The 18693-nt window shown below is 35.4% G+C and overlaps 1 long non-coding RNA gene across 1 annotated transcript; it reads left to right on the forward strand.

Moving 5' to 3' along the window:
• The first annotated feature begins 4499 nt into the window (after positions 1–4499).
• Positions 4500–16180, forward strand: LOC102010853. The gene is made up of 3 exons (XR_259168.2): positions 4500–4629; positions 7852–7960; positions 16061–16180. It is a non-coding gene; the product is annotated as an uncharacterized LOC102010853 (long non-coding RNA).
• Positions 16181–18693: the final 2513 nt, after the last annotated feature.

The following is an 18693-nucleotide window of genomic DNA, read 5'->3' on the forward strand; positions in this document are numbered from 1 at the left end:
AAGGAGAACTGGGAAGATACTTTTTTTTCTTGAATTTTGCAGAGTCCTAGAAGGATTAGGTGGAAATATTTGTAGGTTTCCTGGAGAGAAAATAGGCGACTCTGAATTTACCCAATGACACAAGTCATGGGAGAAACACAAAGATCAGACTGAGCATAGGTATCCAGAGGTATAAAGGCAAAAATCTTCATGGCAATTTTTTGTCTTTGAAATGGTTCTTTGGGCAGGGTTTTCTACTACCATACTCTGGGATGAATCTTAGGCTGAACATATCAAAAATTTTCTTTGCTTTTACCTTTATACTACTTAGATTATCTCAGAATAACTATATACAATTCTGTTTGGGTAACTATTTTTATCCAAATTACAATAAAGGAATAAATATGTTACTAAGCATGGGTATCAGCATATTAAATGTATAGCAAATGTGATTCCAAAATTTTACTACAACAAATAACTCATTAAAGACTCCTGTTGTTTAAACAAAAATCTGTGCCAACGTGTAAGAGTAAATGAGATCATCAATTTTGATGCTTACATGATAGAGAGCGGGACTGGAGATATGCTCCATCAGTGGGCAATGGTTTCACTAAAGAAAATGTATTTTTTGTTTATTTACTAATTTCCATTTGAGGTGTGAGTTACAAACTGAGGGGAATAGAATAGAAAAGAATGTATAGGTATTTGAATATATGTCTCCAAGATACTGTGTTTCTGGAACAGAAACATCTTTCAGTTTAGAAAAGATGTTTGCAATTTTTTTTCCATGAACACTAAGTTAAAGTTTATCTGTCTCATTTTAAGGGACAGGAGGAACAAAACAAACAGCAGCTGCATAAATCAGGGACTTTGTAGTTAAGAAAGTCTGCAGAATTGCAGAGAGGCCAGTGCTTGCCTAGATGCTGACTCTGAACCAAGCAGACAGATTTCAGGGATGTGTGCACCTGGGCTGAGGGCAGAAAGGGATAGAGGCAGCAAGTCCCACAGAATCGCACAGTAACTAAATACCTATGTCCAAGTAAGGAGATCTGCAAGGAAACATCTAGATTAGTTTACCTGAGGACATGCTAATATAAGCAAGTTCCTATTGTTTATAAGTTAAGACAAATATAGCTTTCAGGATCAGAGTAAATTAAGGGACTTGGGCCTTGTTATGAATTGGTGATATGGGGAAAGTGAAAACATGGAAATTTTATGGCTTTCTCTTACAACCTTGGTCAAATAAAAGAGAACATCAGTGTTGCAATATATATAGTCATTTAATGAGAAGGGATAGCACACCTCCAGCACTCCATTCTCACTTTTACAGCTTTTCTGTTACCTGATGTAAAGCATCCCAGTTGTCTAACAGGGCATCACACTGGTCATTTCAGAGCAGACTCCTCCCGTAAATGACTCCTTGTACCCCATGGTGCAGACAGCAGCAGGGATGGGGTTTCTGTAACAGTACAGTGACGTCCAAAATCCACTTCAAATGCAGCATATGTACCGGGATCTCATTGCCTAGATGCTGACTCTGAAAATGGTCAACATAACTGTTCTCCAATTTAGCAGGGAGTCATGGCAAAAGGAATTGTGTGGATGTGCTGAAATGCAAGTAGCTGTCCTGAATTATGCACTGAAATCATGAGTTTTCCAGTGGAGAAGCTCTATTGGCTCTGGTTGGAGAGAGAGGTATGATACAAGAGAAACATGGGGATGTATGAACCCCTGGCTTTGAAGATGAAAGATGGGGACCATGAGCTGTGGAATGTTTTGAGACTCTGGGTGAATGCAAAGAAATGGATTCTCCCCTAGTGCCTTCTGAAGAAAAAAACCAGCCATAGTGATATTTTAATTTACCCCAGTGAGACCCAGATCAGATTTTCCACCTACAAACCATAAGATAGTACTGTGTTTCAGTGTTTTTAAGCTGCTAAATTTGTGGTGATTTGTCGTGTCAGCAATAAAAATCCCAATATGTATGTGTGTACACCCTCAATTTCTCTCTCTCTCTCTCTCATTTGTACTTCAAATATCCAAAAATTTCCTTCAAAACACTTCCTTCAATTCATTTTTCCAAGAGCATTATTTCAATGATATCTTCCCTGGTGGTGGTATGTAAAGTGACATCTCCTCTGCCGTCTCAAACAGTTTAAAGGCTGATTTTTCAGTTTTATTTATGCTTTCACTATCAATAAATTTCTAAAATATGGCATTTCCTCTTCCTAGGTCTTCACTTCTGGAAGGTCACTCCTTGAGAATAATATCTTTATTTCTTTTCCTCATCAACTTTTTCTCTAAGATGTAGAAAATATCCTAGTACTTTGCAATCTTAATAGACATTTAATGAATAAATGAATGTAAAGTAGGTGCTAGTACTTTTTTGCATTATTAACAAGCCACACTTTATGCATTCATTTGCTTACATTTTTGTTGATCCTTCCTGGACTATGAGATTGATAAATGCATAAAATTTATTTTGTTAGGTGGAAGTATCTCATAAAATAGACTTTACTTCAAAGAACCAGGAGAAGAGACTTCTTGAAAATTCTGATTTTTTCTTTATAGGAATACAAAGGTGCACAACCACTGCAACACAGCATTCAGGAAATTTAGGAAGAGAGTGATGTATATATTAGAAACTTATCTTATGGAATAGAATTCCTAACTCTCTAAATGCCTTTGGTCACATTGCGAAGGTTAGGCATAACTTCTGGAAGCTTGAAAATAAAATTCTTATCATGAATTATAGTTGAACACAGTGCTACACATTAATGAATCTGTAAATTCTATTCTTTTCAAAAACATACAGATAACTATCAAGATACCTACCAAAGAGTTAAGGTAAGGAGTAGGGGGAAGTTACCTGCTAGTGAGTTACGAGGATCATTTTTTGCCTTATATGAATGCTAAAATCATTGTATTAGTTTTTGCTATAGTGACTCAAAAGAGCTTTATTTTTATAAATTAAGATTTATGTCTATAACACTTTTTACCTACAAATTAAAACAGAGCTATATGTTATTATCACTGAAGCTATATCCATTTTAAAACATCATTACTATCTAGTTATGAGGTAAACTGAGAGTTATTTTATAACTTTTAGCAGTGATTAAACATTTTATCACATATTAGACAATAGTCAAAAAGCATTTATACATGTATCAAATTAAAAGAGCTCAATAAAATGCCTGTGAAATACACATGCTAGCTTAGATTTACTTTCTCAGGGTTAAAAGCTTAGAGGAATAATTTGAATGTGAAAAATGGTACAGACTAGATTGTTTTAGGAAATATAGTACTTTTATTCCTGAAGATTTAATCATGTCAAACATTTACAGAATAGTTATATAGAATATCCAATGGAACCTACAAAAAGTTACTTAAAATAGTTGAGTTTTTAATAGTTGAGTTTGCAGACAATGCAGTATACAAAATTATTTTATGAAAATTAATGTTTCTATATGCTGACAGTAAGCACATATGTGAACTCAAAATTCATAAAATAGTAAATATTGGGAAAGAAATCTGATGAAACAGATGCATAATAAAGTCTATAAAATGGTACTGTAATATTCCCAAATAGAGATAAATAACTTGTTCATGGGTGAGAAAGCTCAGTGTTGTTAAGATCTCAATTTTTCCCAAATTGATATGCAGATTCAAGGCAATCTACGTCAAACACTCAGCCGACATTTTTGTACAAAATGACAAAATGATTCTAAACTTTGTATAGAAATACAGAGGCCCTAGTATACCTAAAATAATGTGAAATGAGAAGAAAATTAGAGAACTAATCATGTTTTTATTATTTGTTTTAAAGATGCAGTATTCATGACAAAGTAATACTGTTGTCAAGATAGATAAATTGAACAGAGATTTCAGAGAACTACACAAACTTGGAAAACTTATTTTTAATGAAAGTATAAAGGCAAATAATGGGAAAAGGTAACTTGGGAACATTCTGACAAGTGGTACCGGGACAACTGGCAACTGGTTATCTATATGCAAAACTTGAGCTTGTATTCTAACCTCTTGCCATCTATAACACTTAATACAAAATAGATTATGAACCCAAGTTATAAATATTATTGAAGAAAATGCACAATCCTCATTTCTACTCATGATGTTCAGTCCAGTTTTACTTTTCCAACTCTGTTGCACCCTTAAGTCATGCTTTCAAACATTCAGTAAATACTTCTAGGCTTTGCAAGGGCCGGGCCCTGGGCTAAACATCATGAATTTGATAATAAACAAAACAGACCTGTGTTGTCAGAATACTTAAACACAGATGCGGGTCAAAGTCTCAAATCAAATAATAACACAAAGAACACTGTTATGGTTTAGATCTAGAATGTTCTCTAAAAGCCTCGTTTTCAGAGATGGGGCTTTTGGAAGATGATTGGCTGATGGGGACCCTGAACTCATCAGTGGGTTAATGCTTTGATGACTTCACAGTTAAACGTGCCCTTAGGAGGTGACCCGGAAGGGCGTGTCTCCCTCGATGACTCCTCTCTTCGGTCCCTTTTTCCTGGACACCATGAAATGAGCAGCTTTCTTCCTCCAGATTCTTGCATCACTACATTTCTGCCTCGGAGCCGACAAAACACGGACTAAAAATGTGAGGCAAAATGAATCTGTCCCCCTGTAAGTTGTGGGTAGTGGGTACTGAGTCCCTGTGCCAAGAAGTGACTAAAGTGAGGCTCAGTCAGTACATGAGGTAGTCCAGGAGAAGGGGGGGTTGCTCGTGTTCTCAGGCCAGAAGGGACATCGACGTCTGAGTGAAAGAGAGAAATATAGCTAAAATCTAGAAGGCAAAGAGAAAATTGGCATTAGATGAACTGAGGAAGGCAAGGTTTAAGCTGGTTCAAAATAACTGGAATTGAGACCAAGAACAATGCAGAGCCACAGGATGGTTCTTAGTCAGCGAGATATCTGCTCCTATTTGCATTTTTATGAAACCACTATTTATTTGTTTTGAAAATGTGTTTTTCTGCTGGGCAGATAAAGCAAGACCGTGAGCTAGAATATGTGACTCAAAGACATAAAAGCAAAAGAGAGTGTCGGTTAATAAATAAAAGTCATTCCTGTCATTTCTGGATTCAAAATGAATTTTCCATTTTAGAATTCCAGAAAATAGGGGAATAAAACTGTCACTGCAAATTTGCATAAGTAAAAACACATTCCAATTATCATAATAGAATTTATAATTTAAGTACAATACTATCTATGCTTGACATTGTGTTTCTGAGTAGGATGCTTTTGAATGTTTCTCATAATGAATTTTAAAGCTTGTTTAGGATCTTGTTCTGCTATTTTCTGTCATGTGATCCACCACTGAAGATTTTAAGTCATCAGGCAAGTGTGTTGTATTGTTTGAAGGTGCAGAAAGTCCAGGACAGGCACGAATACTTGTGCAATCATTAACTTTTCATTCTTTAAATAAATTCTTGTTTAACACTGAAAATATATCAACAGAGGGAGATAAAAAGAATAGCTATTTGTCTTCTCCTCCTCCTCCTCATACTCCTGTACTTTATCCAGAAGATAAAGGACAAACACAATTTCTCAGGGAAAAAAACATATTTTATTCTAAAACACATTGCAATAGTTAAATTTATAGGAATGACCATTGCCTGTGAGAAACTGTTAATAGTGTAAATTTGCCAGTCTAATGAATCAGTTTCATCTGAAATTAAAGGAAAAAATAATCTATAGAAAAAGGAGGCTTAAAATAAATAATGCATATACCAAAACAGTAAATGTTGTAGGCCTACCACTTCTTTAATATCTCTCTATTTCATGTATTCATAGGGTTTTCTATGCAGGCAATTTCACAACAGTGTATGTACCCTAATAATGGAAGTGCTATGTTCTGTGAGACCTGCACAAAAAGACCATATAACCCAAATTTGGGGATCAAGAATGGCTGAGGTTTTTGAGCCAATATTTGCATGATAAATAAGATTTAGCAGGAAGAGAAGACAGAGGAAGAGTATATAAAAAGCTCAGAGGGTAAAAACTTCATCCTTGTTCCCAGAATTGAAAGCAATTTGGAACAGCACAAGTATAGAGATCTTCAGGGTCCTAACTCCTTGTGATGAATCTAAAATGGTAATTGAAAATAGAATTAAACCATCAATAGGATTTATTTAAAAGCAGAGTTCAGGCATTCTTGATAATGCTAATCAGTGCCATTTTACATCAGCTCTTTTTCTCTCCTACTTCTGCATTTTGTACTATTATATATGTGTAAAAAGAAAACTGGAATTGCTACCATGTTTATTGGACAAATGGTGGTGGATTGCGAAAATGTCCTCTAATCACACCCTCTTTAGAAACATCCACATTAGGAAATTTGAAGATCTGATAATCTAGTTTAATGTTATTATATCTTAAAAAGGGGAAAATGGCTTTAGAAGTAGAGGTGGGTGCTTAAGGCTTGGGCTGGCAAAGTGAAAGCTTAAAAGGGGAATTAACTTTTAAAAGCTCTGCTGAGTCTTCCTATGCTGCTCTGTAGCAGAAACAGGAGCTGGATTTTCCTTTAATGACCAGAAGCTGCATGTGGAAATGTAACCCTTTTTGAACATTTCAATTTTGTTTCATTTCTGCTTTTATGAAAGCTGATCTAAAAATGTCTTAAGCAATTTTGCTATTCATCTGCTTAGCCACAACCCACAGGGGTGAAAATACAGTTCTTCATTACCTTTTATAAACCATTCAGAGTTTACCAAATGTTTAATCCTACATTACTTTGACAAATGTTGGAGTCTTGGTAAAAACCAAGCCTCACTTCCTGTAATATTTATTTTAGTATTTCACTGGGTGAGCAAGAGAAAAAAATCAGTGCAAGTAAAATAATCAGCAACTAATTTGGAATTCTTGTATGTACCCAAGTATTCACTTTCAAAAATTATATTTGGTTTTAATTATGTATATACAAAACACATAGCAATATTTAATCATAAAGACACATTTTTTCTTTTTGCTCCATATTTTTTCATTCATAGCTGACATTTTAAACTTAGCAGATCAAAAATAAATGCATTTTAAGCTCTATATGGGTAAGAGAGTACCCTTTATATGTATCTGTGTAGACATTATACCAATAGGCAAGTTTTGTAGCATTATTTTTTAACAGAAAGTGGTAAGCTGACTTGTTTAGGTAAAATGCTTTCTTCAGGTAATTAAAGAAAGTGCATACCTTGCGTGGTGGTATTTCCTTAGTGAAATGGGAATATTTTTCTTGCTAGTTATTTGGGGACTGTAATAATGCAACATATTGTTTTGAAAAGCAGTGACATAAGTAAAAGCAATAACAGCACATTCTTCATTAAAATGGTAAAGGGAATCAGCAACAGAGGAGAACTACAAAGAAAGTCATTGTGTTTGGGAATAATTTATTTAAGAAGCAGAAGTTGCTGACACATCTCTTCAAAAGAATGTATATCTAATATATTTAGAGGATGAAAGAATTTTTGGTAAAAAGAGTTAGCTTTCGGCTGTATTTAAATTTTACACAACAGCCTTACTGCTTTGTGTACAATCGGAATATCCTTTCTAAAATACATGCTTTATTCTTCCAAATTTCTGAGAGTGCAGTTTTTACTTTCCGAGGATAATGTCCTCTTTTATGTAAATTTCAAATACATCTTATGTCTCAGAAGTTTTCCCTTTACAGAAAAGTTGCAATGTTCTATGAACAGTTCTTATGAGGTCTACACTGATTTTCCACTTGTTCACATCTTCTATCACTATGTTAAAGGTATTGCAATTAGTGAAATAATATTGATACATTTGGATTAAAAGAAGCCCAAACTGCCTTCAGATTTCTTTAGTTGTTAACTGACTTTCCTTTTGCTTTACCAGGGTACCATATTAGACTTAGATGTCATGACTCCTTAGCAAGTTCCAGGCTATGACAGTCCTGTGTATCCAGCTGTCTTCTTATGTTCCTGTTCCTATGAATCACAGTCATGTAAGATTTTCCATTTCAATACTGAGTTCCTGATATTCCTGTACTACTGACACTCCTGCCCACTTAGTTGGTCAAGCCAGAAGTCCTGTTATTATCTGCCATTATTTGTCCCTCTCCTTGAACTAGCACATGAAATTCCTGAGTAAATCCTTGTACTTTTTATCTATTCACTTTCTGACTTCACATTCGCTACCCAATTCTAGCTGTCATTATCTTTCTTTGACCATGGCAAAATTATTTCTAGTATTCTGATTTTATTTATATTCTCCACTATTATTTTTCATATATAACCACTATTTTCTACTTCTCAATCTTTTCTCATTGTACTTAAGATAGAATTCAAATCCTTCAATAAATCTATTACAGTCGTGGCGAACCTATGGCATGCAAGCTGCAGTAGGCTGTTTGTAGTACTGAAAGCTCTGGAAGGTTCGCCATGACTCATTTGTGAAGTTTTACCTCAAATTACTTATCTCAGGCTGTTTCCCTTTATTTATCTTTCTCTGTCTCTCCCGTTTACTCTTTGGTGTGCCTCTAGCTTTTTTATTTTTCCTTTGAAGCTTTCACACATACAGTTCTGTTTCTTGAAATTTTCTTGTCTACACCCAAAGTACAAATAAAAACAAAATACTTTCTTTCAAAAATTCCCTCAAACTTTGAAGATAGTGTGAACCATATCTACTTATCGACCTTATTGTCTGCTTAACTAAGAGTGAGGGATTCTAAGTATGACAGAATGCAATTCTCTATTATTTTAAATCATAGATTGGTTAACCTATGGCAGATACTCATAGACTGATAGATATTTATGGAAGTAGTATCCAAGCATGACCTTGTACATTAAATATCAGGATAAAGTATTCAATCAGAATGTACAGTAAACTTGTGTCAGGGACTCTGTTTATGAAGTTTAATGCTTCAAATACAAAAATTGACATGTGACAGAGTATAACATTGAAAATAAGAAAAGAAATAATTTCTCCAGCTTTCAGATTTTAGTAATACTTGATGAGTTGTGTGTGTGTGTGTGTGTGTGTGTGTGTGTATGTTACTGAAGATTGAAATCAGGAGCACTCTCCTACTGAGCTATATCTCTAGCTCTTCTTTACTTTTCCCATTTTGAGACAGGGTCTTTCTAAGTTGCCCAAGATCGCCTGAAATTTGTAAACCTGCTGCCTCAGCCTACTGAGTAGCTGCGATTACAGACATGCTCCACTGCACATGTCTGAGTCTTATTCTTTTGAGTTCCACTGTGAGATTATTATTTTTTCCCTTATTTCTGTGTGAACAAAAGGTTTTATCTAGTGAAACAGCAAGTATATGAGGTATACCATGAGGCCTAAGTGACTAGAATCCATCATATCCCACGATTCAAGCCTGCTGACTTAGTGATAAATCCAATTCCATCCTCACCACTGCACACTCATATTTTGTGTCCCTTTTATTATAGTGTCTGCTTATACTGCAAATTTGATTGAGTTATCTGTTGTATTCTCCAGCTACACAAGATGAGGCTAAATTCTCCCAGCAGATTTCCTACTTGGAGAACATTCTGCTAACTGAAAGAAAAATTGTCATTTCACTTGACACCTCAAGCTAGAACATAAAGTGATATTTTATGCATCTCTCTTAGGACTGGCATATACATTTGTCTATAAAATTTGCTGCTTCTTTATGTAGTTCTTCCCAGATTGCCCTCCTGTGTCACCTGCTAGATTGTCCTGGAGGGTGTTTCTTCTAGAACTAGTTGTGTAACTATCGCATCACAAGATAATCATCAAAATGCTATTCTTCTCAGCCATTCAGCTTCTGCCTCTGCAATTTACTGTCAAAGGTGTTATTTTCATTTGCGACTTAGGTCCGATAAAGTTTATCTCTGGCTTCCTACTCTACAATGTATAGAGTATTGACTCCTTATTAAACCTACTAAGTTACCTGCATTTCTTTCTTTTGGCTTTCTATTTTCAAACAGTTTTGTGAACATATGGTAACCTGATTTCAGCTTTGCTCTACTGTCATTTAAAATTTTTCCCCTTCCAAAGCAATGCCACATGCCCTTTATTATTTTTCTCTGAAGACTATCAAACCTTCTATCTCTCCCCCTCACTTTTTTCTTTTTCTTTAAATAATGTGTAGTATTACATCTATTTCAAAAAAATTTTTATGGATTAATCATAAGGTTGTTAACACAGTCTTGCTATGTTTGCTATGTGTCAGGTCATTTTGTAGGACTCCCTAGCCTTTTCTATTTATGTTTCTCTGCTATTCTTGAAGCACATTATTTATTTTGTTGTAATGTTCTTTTAGCATTAGCTTTCATTTGCTATACACAGACTTTTACTTTCTTCTTCTTAAATGTACATGAATGTTTTGCTTTAAGCAAGAGAAAACAACTCCAAGTTCAAAATGAACTTTTGGTGGCTATGCGTTAAGTATTGTAACCAATGAAATATTTGTAAAATCAAGCTTAAGGCATTAGCAGATGCTGATAAAGCTCGGATGGCTGTAGTCACAGCTCTATTAACAACTGATAATTGGACATTTCTACAGCCACAGGAGGACACTGCCGCAGAGTTCTGTTCATCTCTTCCCCTCACCACCAAGATTTCTAAAATAGTATCAGATATCTAACCATAAACCATGCCTCTAACTGTAATGTATAGTTGTAAGGAAGGTGATATTTCATTCTTTGGCTTTCATGTTTTTGAATTCAAAACATTACCTCCTATGACAATTCCAATGAAGGATGTATCCTTCCAGATTGGAAGAAAGTTCAGATATTGGTATCTTGGAAAATCCAAGCATATGCGTATTACGGTGTTTTTCTATATTTTGCCATTGCTTTAAACTGTGGCCTAGGAAATAGAAAATATATTTATATTATTCTTTCTGATGCTGTTAACATACTTTTTATTGTTTATGTAGGCTTTAAATTGACAGATAAAATTATATGAATTTACCACATATAACATGATGTTTTAAGGTATGCATACATTGTGACTGACTAAATCTAGCTAATGAATATGCCCTACTTCATTTAGCTGTCACTTTTGTGATGAAATGCTATACATCCACTTTCTTAACATGTTGCAAGAATAGCGTGTATTATTACCTACAGTCACCACGTATTGTTCATGTTTGCTGTTTTTAAGCGTGCATTTCAGGCATGAGTTTGGGATAATGTATGTAATTTAGGTACGAATTTGGATAATGATTTCAAATTGCTTTGCTTCAGTATGATTGCCTTTCATACCATCTGACAGAATTTTTCTCTGTGAGTTAGCATTTAACAGTGCTACATCTGTTAAATAATGAAGCAATTTGGTCTTAATTTTTTAAAATTTCAAATAGCATGTGTATTTTTAAATTATCATTTGATTCAAATATTTATCTTACTTTCTATGTCTGATTGATGAAAAGCTCAAAATAGAATTTTGTGTGTCTTATATTTTACCTTAATTACCTGTTTCCAAAGTGCAGTCTGCTGGATTTTATTGGCAGAGTATATCACAACTTTTAATTAGCCATGTCTTGCAAAAATAAAAAGCTAGAAAGCAAATAATTAAATCTGGTTTTCTCCATTTAAACATACAGGACTAATTAGATGCTTTGGTTTAATTTGCTGGTAAAACATAGGAAATTTTACACGATATTAGTTATTTTGGTGTACATCTCATTTATTTGAACTGTGAGTTGATTTGTGCTATAGAAAATAAATTTAGCATCTTTTGGTATTCATGTAAAATAAATTAATATTTGCATCATATGGAAATTCAGTTCACATGTGTGCATGTGCATTTTTTATTCTAAATTTTGAATCTTTATTACTTAATTGAAAATACTGTACCTTTATCTATATATTCATTAGCTTTAAAAACACTCTGACCGGGGGCTGGGGATTTAGCTCAGTGGCAAAAGCGCCTGCCTGGCAAGCGCAAGGTCGTGAGTTCGGTTCCCGGTACCGGAGAAAAACCAAAAAAAAAAAATAAAAAAAATAAAAACACTCTGACCAGAAAGAAATCCAGAATTGCAGCTTTACTTGCTTATTGTGGATTCATTTCTCTCATCTCAAAACTTTTTAATAAAGTGGCAGATAAACTGTCTATTATAAAATAATATCTTGCTTTGTTTATAAATACATAAAATATCATTATAGAATATCTTTGTAACCATTTATCTCATTTAAACTTATTTAGTGAAAGAAGAAGGAAAAATAGGCTCACATCTTAATCCATGTGCAAACTGGATATATGCACCTACTAGAAATATCTTGATAAACTTACAAATTTGAATTCAAATTCTCAAATTATAGATAATGTGTTTAAATGTTAGTAGTTAAGTCTAAATTTAAAAGAATGTGGGCTCTGTGTATTTTAAAATGTGAATAGAATGTAAAAGATGGAAGAAATGCTCTTTTAGTATTCAAAAACTCTTGTCAAGTTAAGCAGGGTAGTTAGTACTTATGTTGAACCTCTCCAGTGAGGAAGTGAAGTTCTAGCACACAGCCTTGCTCTTGTCCTTATACCTCAACTGTGAATGGAAACGAAAACCAATCAGTGTTAATGTTAGAACTGCACTCATAATGCTCATTATGAAATAGTGAACAAATAGCACAGGAGCATTTACGAATCATAGCACAGTTCAGTAAATCTGGACTCTGAGATGCAGTATGTGATGTCCAAGTGTCCGATGGCTGCTCTGAATTTCCAGACTAACTTTTCAGACACAGCAGCTGGCTGACACGGTTTTTCTTGGTCACGTAGGAGGACATTCCCCTAAGTTTTTCATCACTACTGGAAAAAATAATACAGAATACATCTTATTGATATGAATATTATGGCCTCAAAGTCACTATTCCAAAATTGAATTGCTTCCTTTTTAAACATTTGTATATATCAAATATCTTAATGCACGACATACTTAAATATTTAATAATTAATTAGTTTGTTAATTCTGGCAAGGTCTTTTTTTTGTTTTGTTTTTTTGTTTTTTCCCGGTACCAGGAATCGAACTCACGACCTTGCGCTTTCCAGGTACGCGCTGTGCCGCTGAGCTAAATCCCCAGCTCCTGTGAACCCACTCTGTAACCTAGGCTGTCTTCAAACTATTGAGGATCCTCCTGCATCCGCCTCTGAGTGCTGAGATTACAGGCATAAACCACCGCAGTAAGGCTGTACTTACATATTTAAAGAAAATTCACACATTTAAAGGATTACCACTTCTGTGTTGAATTGATCATTATTAAGTTATAAATCTTTTACTTATAGAATTACCAATTATCTTCCTTCCTGAATTATCTTGATTGTATTCCCTGCTGGAAAACCCCAATTAAAAATATCATTGCTTTTCTTCCCCCCTGGATCATTTTTAGGTTCTTTCTTTAGCTACATATAATGAAAATGGGAGAAGTCTTACAAATAGCCATATACCCGCCCCATGTGTGCTGAATATTACTTAACATTATAATATTTACTTCAAAATTCATAATAGTTTATAGAGATGACTTGGAATTCATTGAATATATTAAAATAATATTTATCTTTCAACTTGTGAAACACAGGCTTTGCAGTGCAGGCTTTACGGGGGACACTGCTCAGAGGAGGGTGCTGGAGGGACAGTGGGGGTCCCCGCTTGCAGCAGCGGTGGTGTGGTGCACCTGGCCGTGCGGCATTGAGGGTCTAGGTGTGTGAGGGCAGAGTCCAGATGTTCTCACGGCAGGGTGTGAGACCGGCTGTGGAAATGACCCGGTGCTGCGCGACTCCTGGCTTGGCTCCTGACACAGCCTGCGTTCCAGCCCTGCTGCGGATTTCCCCACTGTCCCTGGAATTGCCACTTTTCAGTTTACTGTAAACAGAGTCACAGCTTTTTTCTGTGAAGTTTATTTCAGTGTCAAAAAGCACTGACTGGATTAATTTATACGGCACTGATGTCTTGAGCCGTATGAAAGTTTTCTCTTACTTTGCACAATGCTATTTCCTCTTTCTGAGATGCCTCTTCATTCTCATCTGTCATATAAGAATTCATGTTTTAATCAACAAATGGAGTCTTGAATTGGATAGGGAAACATTTGGGGATTTTTTTCAAAAAACCTTGACAGTTAGAAGTACAGTGCATCTCTGGACATTGAAACTCCTTCACAATATATGATAACCCAAAGGAGTGGAGATGTATGTTTCCAGTCTGAATCCAAAATATATGTTGTGCTTTAAAAGAGAGAGTGATCAGAATCTACATGTTGATCATTACTAGGCATAAAATGGGTTGGTTCTACCTTGAAGAATCTTTTTTCCCTTTATTAGAGCTTGCATTTTAAACAGTGTACATCATCTGACCAGTTCACTTTCATCTTTCTAAAAGATTAATTACATTGGAAACTAAGCTTGCTTTAAAAAGTATTTCATATGACAAAATAAAACTGATTATTATTACAGATGAAGTTTAATGAGTATTTACAAATCATCAGCTGTATTAGAGTTAATATTCTCCTTTGTGCTCACATGCAAGTAATTAATCCTTTGAACACTGAATTGGACATTTTATTTCAATTATCTAAATTAAGCAGTTGCAAGTCTTTAATAAAATAATTATATATGATATAGAAACACAGTGAATTGGAACATCAGAATTTGCTGGTATTTTCTGTGACCATTAACTCTATCTTTGGCTAATAAATAAGGAAGTAGACTTATACTTTTAATAGTGAAAGCTCAAGGAACAAATGAAAAACTGACCTACATGTTCAGAATAGATGTTTGCAAGGTATAAGAAAAGTGCAAGAGCTTACTGCATTCTTTGTTATGATACATGTCTTTGGAGAACAGTGAAAGAAAACACATTTTTCAAAAATGCATAATCAAAAGCTAGAAATTCCCCTCAAGAAGAGTTAATTGAGCACATTTGTGATATTGTGTCATTCTCAGGTGAGTGAAACATATAAGAATATGGAGGAGAGAAAAGCAGAGAGGAAAATAAAGGGGGTCAATCTCAGAGGAGAAGGAGGAATAGTCACTCTAACTTTTCAGGGGATGGGCTTAGTGGAGTGTGGATAAATTTTGGTTGAAGACTTCATTTATTTTTTTTTGTTGTTGTTGTTGTTTTTTGGTTTTTCTCCGGTACCGGGAACCGAACTCACGACCTTGCGCTTGCCAGGCAGGCGCTTTGCCGCTGAGCTAAATCCCCGGCCCTTGAAGGCTTCATTTAATTTGGGTCTTGACAGCCTTAGATAATAGTAAGTACTTCAGCCTATTATAGCTCTTTTTAGGAGCCAGCTAAAATTCTAACCAGGTTATATATGGAGAGAGAGAGAGAGAGACAGAGACAGAGACAGAGACAGAGACAGAGGCAGAGAGACAGAGAGAGAGGCAGAGACGTAATGCTTGCAACAATTCATAAGTTTGGTTCTGTTAGCAACCCCAGTATACAAATGAGGAAGGTATGGAAACAAGAGATTAAGAAACTTGCACAAGAACTCACAGGTAGCAATAACTAGCTATGCAGATTTGCTTCAGAACTACTTTCATTCCACAAACAATCCTCAGATAATAACTGGTCCATAGCTGTTAATGGAGTGGACCTTAGGCAATCTTTCTTACCCATTAAACCGCACGTCCCTTCCATGCTCAAAGAATAAAGAAGAGAAGTAGGGATACCAATCCAGGGCTTTGTGCAAATATTTGAACTGAGCCAGTGAGATTCCTTCTTAGAAGTTGACTTAAGAAGTGTACAGAGAAACTGTGTGTGGTGGTGTGTATCTGTGACCCTGATCAGTACTTGGGAGGCTGAGGCAGGAGGATTGCTGTGAGTTAAGGGTCATCCTGCGCTACATAGTGAGTTCACAAGGAGCCTAAACTGTATAAAATTAAAATAAATAAAATAAAATAAAATAGTGCAGAGAATAGGCCAGTGAATGGTGAAGGTTAAAGCTCACCTGTCATGATATAGAGAATAATTGGAAGAAGTCATGGTGGTCATGAACAGAAAATAAAAATAGGTCTAGGTAATCTGCTTGCACAAAGAAAGAGCTTATAGAACAAATCAGACTAGTGATGAATTAGAGAAACCATAAAAGATAGCTTGAGAGGTTATCTCATTCCATTCCAGGTGATGAGCATCTTTATAATACAAGACAGAAGGTCAGAGCATGTCTGTCTGAATCACATTGTGTATCATATCACTGGGAGTTGCTGAGCATTTTCCAATGGAAGAATGAAATAATCTGGCAGATGAGTAAGTATGACAAGGTAGACGACAGGTGATGTAGATTAGGACAGAAGACACCAATATCAGGATTTGCTATGGAAAGCTACCGCTAGAGTAAAGGAAAAGGAGTGATGTCATTAACTGTGGATCAGAAAGTGATTATAAATATATACATGTATGGCTTATTTTACTGGTCAGTTCATCCATTCATTCATTGGTTCACTTTTTGCTCTTTTTTTTGTCCAGTTACATTCACTATTTTGCAGCTTCTTAAGAACACCAAGATACACATCTCCCCCTGTACTTCCCTCAGTGAGAGTATTGTCTAGTGAGTATGCGAGGACTAGTGTCAAACAGAGCAGATTATTCCTCAGAAGGACAACATACACAAATTTGGAAAACTTTTTAAAGGAGGTGTTAAAATTAAGAGTTTGGGACGTGGGCAACAGACAGGTAATTTTTTGAAGTTTGTTTACTATGAAGACAATGCTTATAATAAGAAAGAGACAATTGGAGAACAATTCCTAAAGAATTACTTTCCAAGGCTCTCTGGGAGGCTTTGTTTAGATGGTGGAGATAACCAGGTAAACAAAGGCATCTAATAGCTTTATTTTATTTTATTTTATTTTTTAAAAATTTATTTAAAAGTAAAAGAAGGATAACATAGTAATATGGGGATTTACTGAATTACAGACAAAGTTGTAGGACATTATCAATGGTTGTTATTTTACCTATTAGTATCTTCAAAATAGTCTCTCAGGAAAACAAATAGACAAATAATAGTGAGTTACAGACAAAAATGGAAGGAAATTATCAATGGTTGTTGTACTATACTTTGATTTCTTCAAAGTGATTTCTAGGGAAAACAAATAGAGCTATACATGAGGGATCAATTAAATAATCATTGACTATTATCAATGGTTGTTGTTGAAAACACATAGTAACAAACATACGTCCAGTTATGAAATAGCATAGGAACAATACAAACATTACAGAGTTATGGACAGATTGGTAGGAAATTATCAATGGCTGCTGAAATACATGTTGGTATCTTCAAAGTGGTTTCTCAGGAAAACAAAGATATGCAAGAGAGATCTAACAAGCAGTTACAGCCCAAGGGTTGTGAAAAATAGCAGATTACCTCCTCATCAGTGACTCCTTTCACTGAGGTGTGATGGGATAATAGCTTTAAGAAATATTTTTTAAATTGACAACTAAAACACTATATATTGGCATCAAATTGACTGATTCTGTTTTCTGATAGGAAAAATAAATTTAATTGACAGAGAATAAGCAAATAACCATGAGGACTAGAACAAGAATCCAGATAATTTGTTCAGATACCAAGAGATTTTCACACCAGGCCTCAGCCCAGGCGCCCTCCTGAGCAGGACCAAACCTGGCCCTCTCATCTCACCTTCACATGTGAGAGAAAGCCCACAGGGCAGGGAACGTGGAGAACAAAGAAAAGTACAACATATTTTTAGCTCACAGAGGCAAGAGTGTTCTTAAATAGACAAGAACTAAAGAGCAACTGGGGTGAGGAAAAAGAGAAAAGAAAGAAGGGGAAATTATGTATGTGTGCATATACAGGATAGTTAACATAGTTGTACTACTGACTTCTATCGCTTTACTGAAAGGAGCAGTTAATGATTAATTATTGGATCAATTTTGCATGTCTCTATTTGTTTTCCTGAGAAATCACTTCGAAGATATCAATACGTAATACAACAACCATGGTTAATTTCCCACCACTTTATCTGTAGCTCTGTATTGCTTGTATTGTTCTCATGCTATTTTGTAAATGGATGTGTGTTTGTTAACATGTTTTCCTTCTTTTATTCTTAAAATAAATTTAAAAGAAATAGACAGGAACTACAGAGACAGAGAGATCTGATCTTACCTCAGCAAAAAGCAACATCACCTGTCACCTTCATTATCTCAGGAAGACCCAAGGCCAAACTGCATCTCAGAGCCCACAGTCTCTCTTTTCTTTCTCAGAAAGACACAGCCTGGAAAATGCTGTGTAGCTCTCCAAGACCCCCTGTGTAGCTCTCCAAGACCCCCTGTGCAGATCAGCACAGGAAAACACTAAGAAATCTTGCATAATATTTTTCAGAACTTATTAGATAAGGAAGCTTGTTTATATGTAATCTGTTCCCATCCTACAGAAAACACTTTGGGAAATGTTGCAGTAAAAGAAGAGATCATGGCAGTTTTCCAGGAGTTTTCCACCCTGAAACTACACGTGTTACTCTTAAGTATTCACTTTTAAAGGTACTGTTTCCCCAAGTACATAAATTTGCAGTGTCTAACGAGCATTTTCTCCATGATGGATATTTGTAACGGCTCTGTGACATCCAGCAGGACTAGATAATGAGGTGGCAGCCCCAAATTAACACTCCACAACAGGCAGCTCCTTACAGCTGAAAATAAACTTTTTGTCTTATAATTTGAAAGAGGTTTTCACTGTGGTGAGGGCCAGGCCTATCTCTAAAGCTGTGACGCTGGAGCCTGAATCTTTCACTCTCAGC

This window comes from Chinchilla lanigera, unplaced genomic scaffold (genome assembly GCF_000276665.1).
Source record: "Chinchilla lanigera isolate Chin_1 unplaced genomic scaffold, ChiLan1.0 scaffold00002, whole genome shotgun sequence".
In the NCBI taxonomy this organism is placed as follows: domain Eukaryota; kingdom Metazoa; phylum Chordata; class Mammalia; order Rodentia; family Chinchillidae; genus Chinchilla; species Chinchilla lanigera.